Here is an 18396-nt window from a genome sequence, read left to right as displayed (position 1 = left end):
TCCTGAGTCGTACCACACGGTACAGCACGCAATGTACTTCTTTATTTTCTTTAAAAAAAACAACTTTAAAACCTATATTTACCTTGAACTTCTGATATTTCGCCAGGTAACCTTCCACTGAGGAAAATAGTCCCTAACATAATTAGAATAGAAAAATGACATGCACGTAGAGAAAACGTTTTTGATTATTATTATTTGGCAAACATATTTATTTATTGGGGTCTTAATGTTTCTTATTATAATCATCTGGACATTGCCAGATAAATTAACTGTACAATTGTTGAATAGTGCCAGATAAATTAACTGTACAATTGTTGAATGGTCCGCGTAGTATAGAGTCTGACTCAAAACTTGTTGGAGGCAGGGCGTCATTCAAGCTGGCAGGGAGTGGATTGGCTGGTGCGGAAAGAACTGAAACAGGGTTGGCAGTTTGAGGCAGGGTGTTATTTGGATCCAGCTGATGATAAAATTGTGGACCAATCATGTCTTTCCTGTTGATTTGCTGTCCAGTAGCTGCGAATTGAACCTTCATTACAGTGTCCTGTCACAGACATGATTTCCCTTGTCTCTAGACCAACGTCAGAAAGTATCAGTGTTTAAGTAGCTTTTTATATTATCAGATTAGTTGTAGATTAGAATGTTAAGGGAAAAAGACGGTATTTATGCACAGATTGATTTAAAATTTAATTCACAATTAAGCACTTCAACGTCCCAGCGGGCACCTATGCAAAATAGAAGCCTGCTAGATCTGGAAGCTGATTGGCTGTTCACACTCAGTTGTTTTCTAGTTGCTAATATATGAGAATAATTTGTATTTGGGTATTTTACATTTAGGAAATACAATGTTTTGATTTTTGTATTTTATTTAAATTAATAATGTTTTCCAACATGAAAAGTTGCAAAGTTCTTCAACCTAGATCATGGCTTTTAAAACAAACAAAAAACAACTCAACTCGAACAATAGTCCAAACAGACTATAAAATTAACAGATTTATACATTATAGTACACTAAAAGTACATTTTTACTAGAACTGCACATAGTTTTATAGAGAAAGATTGTAAAGGAGACACAAAGTTAAAGCATTGTTTTAATACAAAAGCAGAAAGCTAGCAACTAACTTTTATAAACAAAATGACCCCCTACAAGCAAACTGACCTTCTTGAACCTAAGAAAATGATCAAATGTTATATAAGTAAAGGATTGCTTTAGCACTCCTTATGAGGAGCGGTAAACTGATTTGATAAGTAAAGAGAAGTGTTTACATTTCTATTTTATCAATATCCTTGACTCAAAGACATTTTATCTGTTAATCACATGTATCCAGTCTGAAAGATCCCCACTGTGTTTGAAGGTGCTATCTTGTATTTTACATGAGACTGCATTGAAGGTTTTATCTTATCTTGCAGGTGCATGTGCTTTTCCATGAAGTAGCTTTACCTCAACTCGGGGGTGAAATTCTGCTGGTACTCACCAGTACTCAGTACTGGGACTTATTTAATCTGCTATTCATCCAACGCAGATGCATTCCTTTCATTCACACAGTCCAATAGTGCAACGTTTCTCAAATGCGCTTTCATTCAGCACAGTTCGTGCTGCTTGCATTCTGTTTCCTCATACTGCTTCTGTTAGCTGCTACTGGCCACCATTAACGTCAGTATAATTACTGCATGTTGATTGGCCGAGCTTTCATTCTGATCAGATTTCATCTTGGTATGAATCACAAATCTCCACCCATTTTGCTTTGTGTCAGTGCTCATTCATTGATCAAGGAGAGAAGACCAATGTGAAAACAGCAGTATGGAGTAATTTTGATTATTCTGAAGTAATAAATATTGTCTTAGTGCGAAACGAAATATTCAAAACAAACATTGCTGCATATGAATTTGAAGGCAAAAAGCCACATCAGTGTTCTCCATAAATTACATAGTTTATAAATATTATAAATAATGATCATAATGCGTTTTGCTTTGCACCGAATTACCACATTGCCAGAATTTGCACGAAAGTTTCTAAAATGGCAAGTGATGTGTGGGACAGTAGGGATTAACATTAAAAAAAACAGGATCAAGAAAGTGCAGCTTCAGATTTTAGTAAGCGAGTCAGAATCGGGATACAGATGTAGATGTGCTTCACGCTTTTCAAACATGGGCCCAAATTGCAAGGTATATGTTAAGTGTAGTGATCAATGTTTTGTTTTGTTGTGATCCTAGTATTTTCTGTTATGAGGACTGTAATAACCGAAACCCAAAATGGTGAGGTGTTTTTTTTTAGTATAATGCCCCGTTTTCTAAGACATTTTGAAGAGTTTATTTAAGTTAAACACGAATTTTCACGTGTGTACATCTAAAAAATGGCAGAAGTAAACCACAGTAATGATATTACTTTATGAAAACATGTCTTTTGCTACTTTGTTTATTGTGCAGAAACCATAATACCAGGGATACATTTTTTAAAAAAAAATCTACTTTTATACTGTCTCTGACTGGAAAATATTTTTATGGAATAGATCATGGTAATTAATCTATACAGCAACACAACAGAGAAAGGTAAAGTAACAAGTAAAAAATACATAAAAGAAACAGGCATATATATTCTAATCCAAGGCTATTGTTGTAGCATGTCCAGGTTCTGTTGTAGGTGAGTACCCAGGGTCTGGAAAGTATGGGGATGATTTGCTGAGAACACTATGGAGAATGGAGATTAAAATGGCCAAGTCAAGTACATCATTAGTTACATAAAAAAAATGGAGGGGTATTTTAGCCCCTATTTTTCATTGCTTGACTTAGACCTATTTGTCTCATTTTTTTCATAACACAGTTGTTTTCTCATACCATTTTTTATAACATCAGCCCTTTTTTAGGATATCTTAAAACAAAATGTTAAGTTACGGATGTAACCCTGGTTTAAAGACGACCACCAACGACTTTTGGGATATTGCCTGCCTTTGGTAGGTATTTCTGAGGATTTTATGTCAAAACTGCCAATAGACCCTTCTGCTGAGTGATGTCCTGGTTCCTGCCAAATGTGCTCTGGTAACGATGATGCCTGTGTTGATGGAATCAACAATGTAAACTCCCTTTGGGCGCTATATTTAAAGCAATACAAACATGAACTCTCTCTCTCTCTCTCTTGGAACCGAAAACATCTCACCATGAAGTGATCATGGAGCCTTCGCTTGAATGGGGACCCATTCAAATGTTGTACATGTCTTCATCCTGAAGAAGACTTCTCATCTCTGCATCCTGCAACTACGTGTTTCCAAGAAGAATCACCGAACACATCTCCAGAATTACTTTGTTTCAGTATTAAGACTTTAAAATTCAAGTAAAATACTATTTGTTTATATAAGAAATATTTACATGCAACCAAAAGAAAAAAAAAACGTTTAATATAACTTAACACTTTGCTAAAGATTAAAAAATATAAACAATGTTACTTTGATGAACAATTGAAACAACATAATACTTTAACTGAAAAGATATTGTGTGTATTTGAAAACAGCAAAAAACGTTGGAACCAGTTCAACATTGATTGAGTCTGTCTCCAAGTTAGAAGGAACTAATATTATAACTTAATACTAAATGCAACTGAAAATGCCTACAAACTGAACTTGATGAAACAACAATGCAGTCTTCCTGCCAACAAAACAGAGGCTGTTTTACTGTAGGTACTGTGCTATGAATCCGGCTTGCACGTGTACTGTATGTAACCATACGAATCCTGCATGCATATGAACATTTTTTATTTGTGCTTGTCTAATTATAATTCTATTACTATGATTTCTAATGTTTATATTCTACTTACTTTTACTTCAGCTTAATAAATGTAATCATTTTTATGTGTTCAGTTTCTTTTTGCCTGTTAAGTACTCAAGTAAGCATTTGATTGATCTGAGATCCTTAAACCACATATATAAACTTTTGATATTAGTTTATTGACATAGTTATCAGACTGGTTAACCTTTCTTGATCTAGAATCTAAAGGCATATTTTTATAACTTAGCCTCATATATATTTTCTAGTATGGTCATAGTTCTTTTGATATATTTGATAAATAGAATAATGGAATGGTGAATATGATAAATGTCGAAACTCTATATTTATATTTAAATATTAATCACATAATGGTGGCATCATCCTTTATATTGAGACATTAATATTAACTCATGTTTGTATTGTACGAGCCTAGTTGGGGTGTTGCCTAGGATATTGAGGTATTAATGCTAAATATTATATCTTCATAAATATGCACAACACCATATAGGTAAAAGTAAAAAAGTAGTGTTGTTACTTCTCTGCTAAAGACATGTTATTAAAGTACAGCTTCACTTCAAGTACCAAACTTGAAGTGAAGCGGCACTTTAATAACATGTTGATTTATTTTGTTTAAGGTTGTCCCCTATACACGCCATCTTTTATGCTAGGAAAAACTGCTTCTCGTGACAGTGACGGGTCACTAAATGTTTTACCGGTCACAGCATAAAATGTCATCTTAATTCATCTCACACCTGGCCACTCTTAAAGTGATGCACATGCGCGCAGTTATGGAGAAAAAGAGAACATGTAAAAACCATAGAAAAATACAAAAATAAACTGCTCTGTGTTATGCTTTTAACGGACAACTTGAGGAAAACTCAATTAGAATCAACCAGGGGAATGAAAGGAGGAGGTGTGGGGCATGAGGCGTGGATTGAATCAGCCCATTGCTGACAAGCATGTGCTAGGAAAGGAACTGCCAAATCACTCACTCATTTGATTGTCTGTGCCTTTAAGGGTGTAGTCTAGACACTCATTCGCTCCTGTTAGTGACAGTTAGTGTTTCTAGATGCCCTTCACAGACCTTATACTGCCAGTCAAACTGACAGCTGGCTTCAGTCTCTGCCTGTCAACTAGCTTTTGAAACCGTCTCTGACAAGTACTTACCAGTTAACAGAAATGTTGCACACATGATTGTTTTATGCTATAATTAAGTAGAATAAGTGGTCTATTTTAAGTGTAAGGTGTAATAGAGATGTACCTGTGTGCAAGAGTGTAACATATAAAACAGCACAGCATTACTGCACATTTCTAAAAGACAAAGGAATATTGTGACGAATATATCTTTATAACAGCTGCTGATGCTGATCCTGTGTGATCCTGTATTAATCTGCAGGAATAGATAGAGAGCATGCTAGCCAATCAGAATTGGCTATGCAAATAAGCAGCTTAAAGGGATACTCTATACCATCTACCATTTCTGAATATTTAATTTCTCACCTGCTTATCATCTTATTGTGTGTGTTGTGACTAATTCTCCTTTGCTATTTCTGATTAGATCATTATTTACCAGGCTTACTAATCATATTCTTTTTCAACCACTGGGACTCCTTCTGAAAAGCTGATTTGGTTTAAAAAATTAGTCCATGTGCCAAATCAGGTAAAAGGTGATTCTGTGACCTACCCCATGAAGAACAATTGTTTGTGTGGTGTGTTAGGGGACGCCCAGAGATTCTTGGAAAGCCTTGTTTCTGACAGAGAGTGGCCACTTTCTATAAATAACAGGTTTTCCAAAATGGTGGAGCCGAGCTGAGTTTTTCTTTATAACTTAGCAACCAATTAGTGGTGTCAACATAGTATCAATGTTATTTTATTCTGCTCACATTGGCACATTGGTAAATGTGTCAATTACCCCAGAAAAAAGTTGATGGAATGGTTCAGGACTAGGCATTTTTCAGTGGGATGCTTCCCCAGGACCAGGCGTTTTCAGTGGGATACTCCCCAAGGACCAGGCGTTTTCAGTGGGATACTCTCCGAGGACCAGGCGTTTTTCAGTGGGATGCTCCCTCTGGAACAGGTGTTTTTTGGCTGTATTTGACTCTCTTCCTATAATTTTTTTTTTACAGTAGCATCTTGGAAATGGTGTCCTTTTTTCCAGAACACTCTGGGGAACATTATAAAGTACTTCAGAAACCATACAAACTTTTTGCTTTTTTTTTTGTTACAGCATTTTATACATATATATACAGTGCCTTGCGAAAGTATTCGGCCCCCTTGAACTTTGCGACCTTTTGCCACATTTCAGGCTTCAAACATAAAGATATGAAACTGTAATTTTTTGTGAAGAATCAACAACAAGTGGGACACAATCATGAAGTGGAACGAAATTTATTGGATATTTCAAACTTTTTTAACAAATAAAAAACTGAAAAATTGGGCGTGCAAAATTATTCAGCCCCCTTAAGTTAATACTTTGTAGCGCCACCTTTTGCTGCGATTACAGCTGTAAGTCGCTTGGGGTATGTCTCTATCAGTTTTGCACATCGAGAGACTGAAATTTTTGCCCATTCCTCCTTGCAAAACAGCTCGAGCTCAGTGAGGTTGGATGGAGAGCATTTGTGAACAGCAGTTTTCAGTTCTTTCCACAGATTCTCAATTGGATTCAGGTCTGGACTTTGACTTGGCCATTCTAACACCTGGATATGTTTATTTGTGAACCATTCCATTGTAGATTTTGCTTTATGTTTTGGATCATTGTCTTGTTGGAAGACAAATCTCCGTCCCAGTCTCAGGTCTTTTGCAGACTCCATCAGGTTTTCTTCCAGAATGGTCCTGTATTTGGCTCCATCCATCTTCCCATCAATTTTAACCATCTTCCCTGTCCCTGCTGAAGAAAAGCAGGCCCAGACCATGATGCTGCCACCACCATGTTTGACAGTGGGGATGGTGTGTTCAGGGTGATGAGCTGTGTTGCTTTTACGCCAAACATAACGTTTTGCATTGTTGCCAAAAAGTTCGATTTTGGTTTCATCTGACCAGAGCACCTTCTTCCACATGTTTGGTGTGTCTCCCAGGTGGCTTGTGGCAAACTGTAAATGACACTTTTTATGGATATCTTTAAGAAATGGCTTTCTTCTTGCCACTCTTCCATAAAGGCCAGATTTGTGCAGTATACGACTGATTGTTGTCCTATGGACAGAGTCTCCCACCTCAGCTGTAGATCTCTGCAGTTCATCCAGAGTGATCATGGGCCTCTTGGCTGCATCTCTGATCAGTCTTCTCCTTGTATGAGCTGAAAGTTTAGAGGGACGGCCAGGTCTTGGTAGATTTGCAGTGGTCTGATACTCCTTCCATTTCAATTATCGCTTGCACAGTGCTCCTTGGGATGTTTAAAGCTTGGGAAATCTTTTTGTATCCAAATCCGGCTTTAAACTTCTCCACAACAGTATCTCGGACCTGCCAGGTGTGTTCCTTGTTCTTCATGATGCTCTCTGCGCTTTAAACGGACCTCTGAGACTATCACAGTGCAGGTGCATTTATACGGAGACTTGATTACACACAGGTGGATTCTATTTATCATCATTAGTCATTTAGGTCAACATTGGATCATTCAGAGATCCTCACTGAACTTCTGGAGAGAGTTTGCTGCACTGAAAGTAAAGGGGCTGAATAATTTTGCACGCCCAATTTTTCAGTTTTTTATTTGTTAAAAAAGTTTGAAATATCCAATAAATTTCGTTCCACTTCATGATTGTGTCCCACTTCTTGTTGATTCTTCACAAAAAATTACAGTTTCATATCTTTATGTTTGAAGCCTGAAATGTGGCAAAAGGTCGCAAAGTTCAAGGGGGCCGAATACTTTCGCAAGGCACTATATATATATATATATATACATATATATATATATATATATATATATATATATATATATATATATATATATATATATATATATATATATATTAATGTTAAGCACTTTTTATTATGTATTCCGCTTAGAGATACATGTATAAAAACTATGACCTATGAAGATAATACAATACTTCTGAAAGTTTTGTTGAAAAATATTGATGTTTGAGCAAATTACAAGACATTGTTTCACCTGAGTGATTGCAATGGCATAATACACGTTTATTCTCACGGTCTTTATGGACACTACTCTCCATTATTTTCGCAAAATAAATATTATAAATATATAAATAAAATAAGTTATTCATTCCATTATTATCAAGCAATAAGGGAAAAAAGTACCTGATAAAGTATCTGCATATATCCACTTGTTTCTTGATATTTATAAATGTTGTAAAAACATTATTATTATTATTATTATTAACACATTATTTTAAAAAATTATATATATATATATATATATATATATATATATATATATATATATATATATATATATATATATATATATACTGTATATATACACATATACATGTTTTAATTTTTTTTTTTAAACAAACGAGACAGTGTGGGAGGGTGTGGGGTTTCACTGAACACACGGGAGAAGTTTCTTTGAGATTGCCTCACCGGCATCCAATTTTTATTTAAGGCACAGGGGCACTGTTGTACCGCGGATGAACAATACCAACAATGGTAAGGTTCATTTCCGCGGCAGCTTACTGAAAAATACCAACAATGGTAAGTTTCTGTTGTCAGACGATTTGTCGTGCAAACGCAGGTGCTAAAAATAATATTCAAAACATAAGGCGAAGGTAAATAGAAAAAAAAACACAATAACAAAATTACAAACAAAAGGTGCTGATCTCAGTTACGCTTTGCTGTTCCCTCACTATAACTCACAGGGTTGCCCAGACTTCCCCAACTGAACTGTCAATGTCCCACTCGGGTACATAATAATTTATTAAATAATTGATAGCGGCTATCTTCCTCAGCCGGGCTTGCTTGCCCCTTTTCTCATTCTAGACACTGGTGATCTTGTCTTATTTTGTATACTCCAGGTTTATGAACCCAACTCCCATTGTTGTTTCTCCTAGAAGGGCAAGGAAGGAACAGCAAAGAGTCATTTCTATTGGTCAATGGACCCCCCAAGACCCGCCTCCTGAACACAGACAGAGGGAGACACGACACACCCTCACCCAGCTTCTCTGTGTCTTTGCCATGATTGGCAGGTGGATCCCACAGGGCTCCCGACCACTCCCTGCAGGATCATGCATACGCCTGATAGCCAGCACAGGTCTCCCCTATCACAGACAGAATAAATGTTCTGATATAATTATGTCACATTGGATATACAGCGTTTCTCCTTGTCTTTCTTACCTCCAAACAAGTTTCTCTGAAGCAGGCTGTCTCTCTGCGCTGCCAGTGATGTCACACAAATATATATATATATATATATATATATATATATATATATATATATATATATATAATCAGGAAGTGAAATTGAATCCTTTCCCTATCCAATGATATGTGTTTCAAGCCTGTACTGCAAAGTATGGTGGCCCTGTAAGTCATCAAAACGAAGTGCATTTTTTACCGTGTTACACGATCTCGGTCCTAGAAGTCCACTTCAGTATGATCGTGTTTTCTTCCAACTTTTCACCTCTCCTTTATGAATTAATTTCACAATTAACAGTTTCTCTGTTTTAATTCAGAAACCAAAACACATTAAACAGTGCTCAGGGTCATTTTAAAAGGGAAGTTACATTTAAACATGACATAAACACGTAGGGTGGCGAGTAAGTGACTCCTGAGAAGAATATTATGTATATTTAAGGTAGGGCTAAGGAAAGGTCACATGTGCGTGATGAATCATTATCATTTTGCTAATTTGCATACTTTTTGCGTCGTGTTTTGTATCATTTACGGCAGTTCTGCCAGAGCCCAGAGTGAAAGGAAAGTTTGCTTCCAAATGTTTTTTTAAACCTCATTCGTTTAGAAAAACATCCTTAATCACACATGTGCCAGCAGGGGAAGTGATCACAACAAGCGATCATATCCCATATACGCAAACAAAGACACATTGAAAGAAAACACCACTCTACAGCAGGCAGTTCTAAGAAAAAATACAAATAATAATACATAGGGGCGGGACACTCCGCCACAGTTCCTAAATTTTTTTTTCTTATAGTAAATCCATGTGCTAACTCTCCCTTACCCAATTAATTTTGTTTTGTTTAAAAAAATAGATGTAAAGAAATGTTTTAAAGCTATGAAATTGAAAGGTAACCTTATTACTTTTTTCTGTATACCATAGAAGGCTAAAGAAAGAATTATATGCAAAAACCAATGAGGTATGTCTTTGCTAAAGTTCACAAAACAAAATTCAATGTACAGTCATCTTTTTCAGACAAAAAAATTGGTTAAGAATAAATATGTAAATAGATATTGGACCTTTTTGGTCCCAGAATGCATATAAAATGACCCAATCTTAATTAATTGTTAGTAATTATAAATAAATAATAAATCGTGAGAAAACCCCAAAAAATCTATCTGTTATTTTTAAACCCTTTCCTTAGCCCTACCTTAACTGTCTCAGTTAGGGGTACGCAGTAGTACAGAGGAGTCATCTGTTCAGGTGATGATATCATGTTTTTGAAAGCTTTAGGAAAGCACACTAAGCTGATCAAAAGGATAACAAGCTGGCTGTCCAGAGATTCTTGTGCAGGACCTTTTTTTTTTTTGCTGGCAGGAAATAAGTTGTGCGTTCAGTGTGCAGACTACAGGGAGAGAGAGGCAGCGCAACATTAAAGAACTCACAAATTCAAACAACCAAGAGCAGAAAGAAACCCGGACCAGTAAAGTACCTTATTACTAATTAGATTAAATCATTTTACTCTGTGTTTCTTTATGTTCATTAGTCTGAATTTGATAATCAGAGTCAATATGGAGGCTAGGGTTACCACTGTTCATTGCCGTTTGGGTGTGAGCTACTCTCTCAAAGCTGCACTGTGCAAAGTTTTTTTTTTTTTTTTTTGTAAATTACTCCTTCGCAGGATAAGATTTCTGAGCATCTATATTTAAATAAAATTAGGAACAGAACTCCCCCCCCCCCCCCAACCAGGCAACCCTAATGGAGGCACATTTCCCAGTATTGGTTTTCATCGGATTTTAGCTTAAGTCTGAGTTGTTAATATAAATGAGGCTTAGAAGAATTATTTTGCAATACTAAACTACGTTACCTGACTACTTTTAAACACCTTGTCCACCCCCAGAATTAATTATGTAGACGCCCATGATTATTAACTGTCTTTAAGACATCTGTAACATTAACACAGCATTAAAATCAGTGATATCAATCAATCAATCAATCAATCAATCTTTATTTTATATAGTGCCTTTCATAGTGGACCACCATCACAAAGCACTTTACAAGATGCAGTAACAAGAAAATCCATAATACTTTAAATACAGAGAAATGCATAATACATGTTATACAGTAAAAAACAATGCATAATACATTAAATAGTGAAACATGCATAATACATGATATAGTAGCATAATACATGAAATAGTAGCAACACAGCCGCTAATAGCAGATATCAGGCTTAAAGAGCATGGACAGCAAAAGAGAACAGGTGGGTCCTGAGAGTGACGGTGGGAGCATCACACACCAAAGCTGGGAGAGAGTTCCAAAGAGTCAGAGCCATGAAGCTAAACGAGCATTCTCCAAGTGTGGTGCACTTTTGCTTAGGGATACAAAGCAGGCAGAGACATAGCGGGTCAGCAGGTTAAGGAGGTACTCGGGACCTGTGTGATGAAGGGTATTGTAGGTGAGCAGGAGAGTTTTGAAAGTAATCCTGAACTTTACAGGTAGCCAGTGCAGCTGGGCAAAACGGGGGGTGATGTGTTCACGTTTTATTATATCTGGTAAGGATCCTGGTAGTGGTATTCTGAACTAGCTGCAGTCGGTTTATGGTGCATGCCGGGAGACCATCATAAAGAGAGTTGCAGTAGTCGAGTCGAGAGGAGACAAATGCATGACAAAGTATCTCCGCATCCGTGAGGGAAAGGTAGGGATGGACTTTGGATATGTTTCGAAGATGGTAGAAGGAAGATTTGACCACAGAGGAGATGTGAGCATCAAAGGAGAGGTTGCTGTCAAGAAGTACACCAAGGCTTCGTACTGTGGGGGAAGGCAGCAGCAGACAGTTTCCGAGGTTCAGGGCAGCTATATTGAGATTCTTAAGTTGAGTTTTAGATCCTTCAGAAGGAGTTCAGATTTGCTGGTGTTCAGCTAAAGAAAATTGGCAGACACCCAGGCTTCGATGTCTTGAATGCAAGCCGAGAGCTTGACCATGGCAGAGGGTATTCCAGGGTCGAGTTTTAAGTAGAGCTAGGTGTCGTCAGCATAGGATGAGGTGATCCAAGGGAAGCATGTAGATATTGAAGAACCCAAGAACAGATCCTTGGGGGACACCACAAGTGACTGGGTTTGCGACACCTCTGCATCCAGCATAGAAGACAGACTGCATGCATCCAGATAGGTAAGAGGACATCCAGGAGAGATAGGTTCCAGAGATCCCAGCATACTTCTGAAGGCGGTCAAGAAGAATGCCATGATCTATGGTGTCAAAAGCGGCTGTTAGGTCAAGGAGGACAAGCACAGAGGGAGCATCGGCATTAAGCAGGAGATCATTCACGGTTGAAGTGGAACTGTTGAAATGGTCCAGCTTTCTTTTATCTAGCCGCTGCTACTAAATACTAAATCTCTACAAAATCATACATAGTTACAGAGAATAGAAAATTACAGCTGGAAAAAATGAAAAACAAACATGGAACAGGATATTAACACAGGTAAGAAATCAAGTACAGTATTATGAAAATGTAGATAATATAGCGTATCTCTTTAAAGGGGACAGGTAACAAAAGTAAAGTCTTTGCCCCATGGAAAGATACTCAGAAGATAGAAAGCTTGAGATGAAACCGGCTTCAGTGGTAAGTGCAGCACAACAACGTCTTTAAACAATAGAAAACAGAAATCAGAGGCCCAGCACCTTGGACGGCATTCCCAGAGAGCAGCTACTTCTCAGTTGCACTAAAGTTGAGACTAGCACCATTCAGATGCAGTATAGCATCATGTAGACATGGGGAGCTGATGACATAAAAATCCAATCTTATGTCTACAGACAGCAGCTGTTTGCCTGCCAAAGCTTGTATAAGAAGGTGGCAGGACATAGACTGAGGTAACTTTCTTCAAGAAGATTTAATTGGGCTTGAACAGCATCAGCTCATTAAAAGAGCAGAAATATTAATTTCACAGGAATTAAAAATGTTTTCTGAGACCTAAATAAAATAAACAAAAAATTAAAATACCCTGATCTAACCTCACAAAGACATCCATTTATTCAGCCATAATAAGTCATGTCTCCAATGCAAGTTTTTGGAAAGATGCTTTCTGTCCAACCAGAGATGTCACCAGTCATCCTTACAGCCTGCAAGAAATCCCATAGTCCTTGAAATGTAAGTCTCCCAAGATCTTCAGCGTGCTACATATCAGAAAAAAGCTCACCATGAAATGCAAGTAGAGTAGTAATTGAGAGCCTGAAGCATGGAGCCTGCCTTTCCTGTTGCCAATTGCCATTGAAAAAGATAAGCTGCAGAAGAGATGTGACATATCAACTGGGGTGTGGGTGTGTGTGTGTGTGTGTGTGTGTGTGTGTGGTGGGGGGGGGCATCAGTAATCAGAAAAATGTACACTGTAGCTGTATGTTGCTAAACTATGACTTTGCTGGGTTAATAACCGAATGCTGTGCAAAACCACAATTTCAGATAACTGGTGTATGGTTCTGGGAACAACTTAACACTTGGGTACAATGTTAAAAAATATAAATTTGTGTCACTGCTGACAGTCACCTAAACCATTTAAGAATTGCCTGCAAAAGCATGGTTGAATACATTAACATCACCTTATAGACAACAAATTTAAAGAACAGAAAAACATAACAGATACAAAAACAAGGTTCATAAGATTTAGTCAAGATTATTTTCCCAAGGTTCTAGATATTCAGTTTGTACAGGATCCATCATTAATAACTAAGGCTGTATTTTTTCACTGTTATCACAGATTTCATAATTTCTGTATATGTAATTCTGTAACCTATTTTTGACCACGAAATGCAGTGAAATAAACATTTTTTTATAGTGAAAAAAAGACATCCCTATAAATAACCCTGTGTGTGCATTCCATTTGTGGTGTAGAATAAAGCACATATATAGTCAGCACTCACATATCCAACCCTATAAAAGCTGACAATAATTAAAATCATCTTTGTTCAACATTGTTTGCAAATCGTTAGAGCAAAATAGTGTTGTCTTAGATGCTAGTATTTTGTTGTTCATTTACCTAGATTTTCCCTCTATATCACAAGACCATTTCAAAATCCAACTTAAAGGTATCTACAAAATGCTCATTTAGATTGCAACAGTTCCAATGATTGCATTACTGAGTGGGAAGCCGGACGTGTTTTGCCCTGCCCTGCTAGAGAGGAAATTGGGTTAAGTTGGGTCTAGTTGCATTTACAAATACATTTAAAATAAGCAACAAAATAAGGTCAGATTCCAAACAGATAGTACAAAAGCTATGTTAATAATGCAAAAATGTTCCACATTATTCAATGTAGAAAAAAAAAACACTACATCACAACAAATATGTAACAAAGCCTTTATGACCATGGAGACAGACCAACCATGTCACCCCAAAGAGGGTGGTTCCTGCCGGTAGAGCTGAGCTTCATTAATAGCCAGAATGTTTTTTGTTGTTGCGTATACTCAACTGAAGGCCACAGGTTACCCTTATTCCTTTGGGTGGTGACAGACATGGCACTTCCCTTCCTCTCTGGCAGACGATTCCTGCCAACATTATGAGGCGGCACTGAGTGCTCTGTAAGAACTAGAACCTGTGCCAAAATGCAGCATTTGATAAATCATGTATACAAACACTTGTGAGAATCTGCTTTCTAAAGAGGTAACTCAATGGGCCCAGTATTTAATGCTGGGTTGACAATCATTTGATGTTTAAAGGTTTCTTTGTTTATTTTTTTTACTGCAATTTGCTCTTTTCAAAAGTGGGATGACCTGTAACATATTGACTGTTTTTTCTGTTTTAGTGGAACAAAAGGTTGTTGATAGAGGCAATTACTAATCAAGGTGATTGCTGCTTTTGGTGTAACTTATTCGATTGTCATTAGTGACTTTTGTAATCCTTTGATTTTGCTTGTTGTTACTATGGCTTTACTGAATTTAGGGTTTTATTTTTACTTAATTTCTTTTCCTTTTTTTCTATAATCATAGTGGGTCAATTCCAATGAACAAAAAGCTGTGAGTGACCCAGTGGTTAGTACTTCAGGACTATACTAAACTAGTACACTAGTTAGCACCAATTGCAAAGAACCAAGAACTTCCAGATAGTCCCCAATTGCAAGGAACTCCAGATGATGACGGCTGCCCCCTAGATGTTCCTGATATACAGTACTAAATAAAACCCTCTTTAGACTAAGTAGAAAAGTTACCGTATTAACTCAGGCTAAAATGAGAAACATTAAAGACGCGTTTTCTGAAATGAAACCATTAATAAAACCGATACAATGATATATAATGCAGAATATTTTTTCTAACATTTAGCGGAGCTTTCAATTGTTAATAAGGCATGAAATGTAATTAAATAAAACCCCATAATGAAAAGCTTTTATTAGTCACTCCAAGGTCGCTAAATTGAAATCATGGAGGTGGATATTGTCCTTAGCCTATGTGTCAATTGTATATTAAGCTGTCTCTTTTATAAGTGTGCGTCATTGTTCCCGTAATTCAATAGGTGCAAAGATGTAGGTGACTACGGTTATGTTTTGTATGCTCGAAGAATATGGCCAGCTATCCACATATTATAAAAATGATATCCAGATATTATCTTTGTTTACAAGATCCATATGTACAATAAACAGGAGTTTAAAAGGCGATATCGTTTATCCAAGGCGGCAGTCAGAAGACTGATAAAGCTGCTGGAACCACGGCTTCAAACTAGATGAAGAAGAGGGCATCTTATTGACCCAGTACATCAGGTTTTAATTACTATGCAGTTTTATGCCACAGGATCCTTCTAGTGTGTTGGGGGGGGATCTCGAAGCTCATAGCGGCACTTCATGAACGCTACAATGTCATGCCCAATGAAGAGGAGCAACAAGATATTTGCACCGCATTTGATTCTAAATCTGGAATACCTGGAGTTATTGGGATCATAAACTGCACACACATCCGTATTCGCTTTCACAGGCAATATAAGGATCTGAGCTTCATTAACAGGAATAGGTATATGTAAATCAATTGCCAGATGGTGTGTGACCATCATCTCCGAAATACGCAACGTGTTTAGCAGGATGGGCAGGCAGCATACATGATGCGCGGAGTTCCTGGTCAAGGGTTTCAGGGTTGCAGAATCACTGTGTGGTGTCTTCCACCGTTTTAATGTAGTTTGTATGCACTCGACAAAATAACGTTTCTGCTCTGTCGAGTAATACTGTGCACGACCGCCAGTCATGATTTTTTTTGGTATGAACAATGGTATAAATTAAATTCTTGCTCTTATTAATGGTCTTTGTTAATTAAATTATGCAGATAAATACGTTTTGTATATACCACGCAAAACTATTAGGCTAATTAAAATGTATTATCTTCATGTTTTGCATATATATGTTTGTTTGTTATTTATTTATTATTGCAGAAAAAAAATATGCTTGATCACATGAATCCTTTGAACTATAACGAACTGGAATCAATTGGGTTTGTGAGCGCACCCGGCACTTGAGGTTTGGCGATAGTCTTGATCCTCTTCTACTAAACCTGAGGATCAGTTGATCCCCAGCTCGTTTGTTCGTTGCAATTGGAACTAACTTAATCCGCAGCTAGGGATGATCCTCAGGAAAGTACTGTACTAGCTAGTCCGCAACTTAGTATGCTTGGTGCATACTAACTCTGAATGTTCATTGCAATTGACCCAGTGTATTGCTGAGGGATTGTTTTGGTTATTTCAGGATGTCACAAATTTCTGGTTGAAATGGGGTTGTTCAGATTGCCTTGGACCAGAATGGTGGGTGTTACTTTGAATATGTTACTTTGACAGAATATCATTCATTTCTAGTATTTGTAATTCCATTATTATTATTAGTAGTAGTCGTAGTAGTCATATTATTATTATTATTATTATTATTATTATTATTATTATTATTATTATTATTATTATTATTATTGAGCATATTTGGGCCTTTCCTTTTGAATAACATTTTTGGTTAATGTGGTTATTTCTATTTCTGTACTGCACTCTAGATGCTGGTGCTGCTGTATGTGCAGACTAGACTAATAATACATGTGATTCATGAGAATAAGATTGAAGAACATGCTGCCTGCCATAATTAAACTTAAAAGACATTGTGCCAGTACTGGCAAGCATACCACAGGTTGAAAAAGAAAGGGTTAGGGTTTTGATTAACCCACATAGGCCTGTTCATGCTACTGGTTACAGAAGTATGAGGTTACAATTGATAAATTAAATAAGCAACAATAATCACTAGTACCACAAACATGAACAGAAGGGTTGAAACATTATTTTGCTGGAGGGGAACATGGCAAACAAACATGTTATACATATGGACATTATCCTGCTGGAATCTGCTATAAAGGGAATGACAATGGCCTGCAGAAAATCTTTACACCTGACCAGATATTGCAGCCTGATTATATGCACTGTCTCCATCATCCTACCTCCTCCCATTGCTTGGGCTTTAATACACAGTGACCAGCATGAAACTCTAAATGAATGCCATACACTTAACCGCCTGTCTACTTGATTGCAGGATGTGTGTCTGGTTATGGACAGATCCAACATGGAGACAGCAAGCTCAATCACTGAATCAGGCATGCTATTTTTTCAGGATAACGAAAGCTTCTATGTACTGTAATGGTTTAAAGTGAAACTTTGATCATATATTCAAAGAGAAAAATGTAGTGAATGACTTTCTACTCTTTTAGTTCAGGTCTGTCACATCACCTACAGATAGCAATGACTGCAAGGAATGCAACGATGAGAAAACAGGTCCACAACCCAATTTATATCTTGTAAGTAACTGCAGAAAGTTAACTGCTTAAAGTTGGTCTTCATTCCATTTAGTTTTAATGAAGTTTATAAACCAAAGTTCGGGAGGAGGGACGGCCCCTACACATTTCATCATCTCATTGTAACCTACCAAAAACACATAAATACCGATGTAACTCACGCCTCTCTTGTGTTTGATTAATTCACATTCGCTGTTCATGATGGAAGTAATCCTCAATTACTCTTCGGATGATGATCTGCTTGCCACAGCACCGGATCAACACCATCCTTCTCCGTTTCAGACTCTGTTTTCTCACCCCCTCAGTTGTGCTCTGCTGCGATCACCACCATTTATGCAACTGCATATTTGTCTTTGGTTACAAATTCATCTCAACGTCCCAGCTCTGCGCAGGCCCGTACCCCTTGGTCGCCTCATGGGGCATCACCTCCTACTTCAGTTCATCACATCTCTCGTCTCTCAAATCGTAAAGCAGCAGCTCCTGACATTAAGAGTCGGTCCAACAGTTTCTCCACGAAAAGAACATTTCATTTAATGTGGCAGCTCGCAAAGAGAAATTGTTTTCAAT

This window comes from Acipenser ruthenus, chromosome 5, assembly GCF_902713425.1.
Source record: "Acipenser ruthenus chromosome 5, fAciRut3.2 maternal haplotype, whole genome shotgun sequence".
Taxonomy (NCBI): domain Eukaryota; kingdom Metazoa; phylum Chordata; class Actinopteri; order Acipenseriformes; family Acipenseridae; genus Acipenser; species Acipenser ruthenus.
This window is presented reverse-complemented; position numbering follows the sequence as displayed.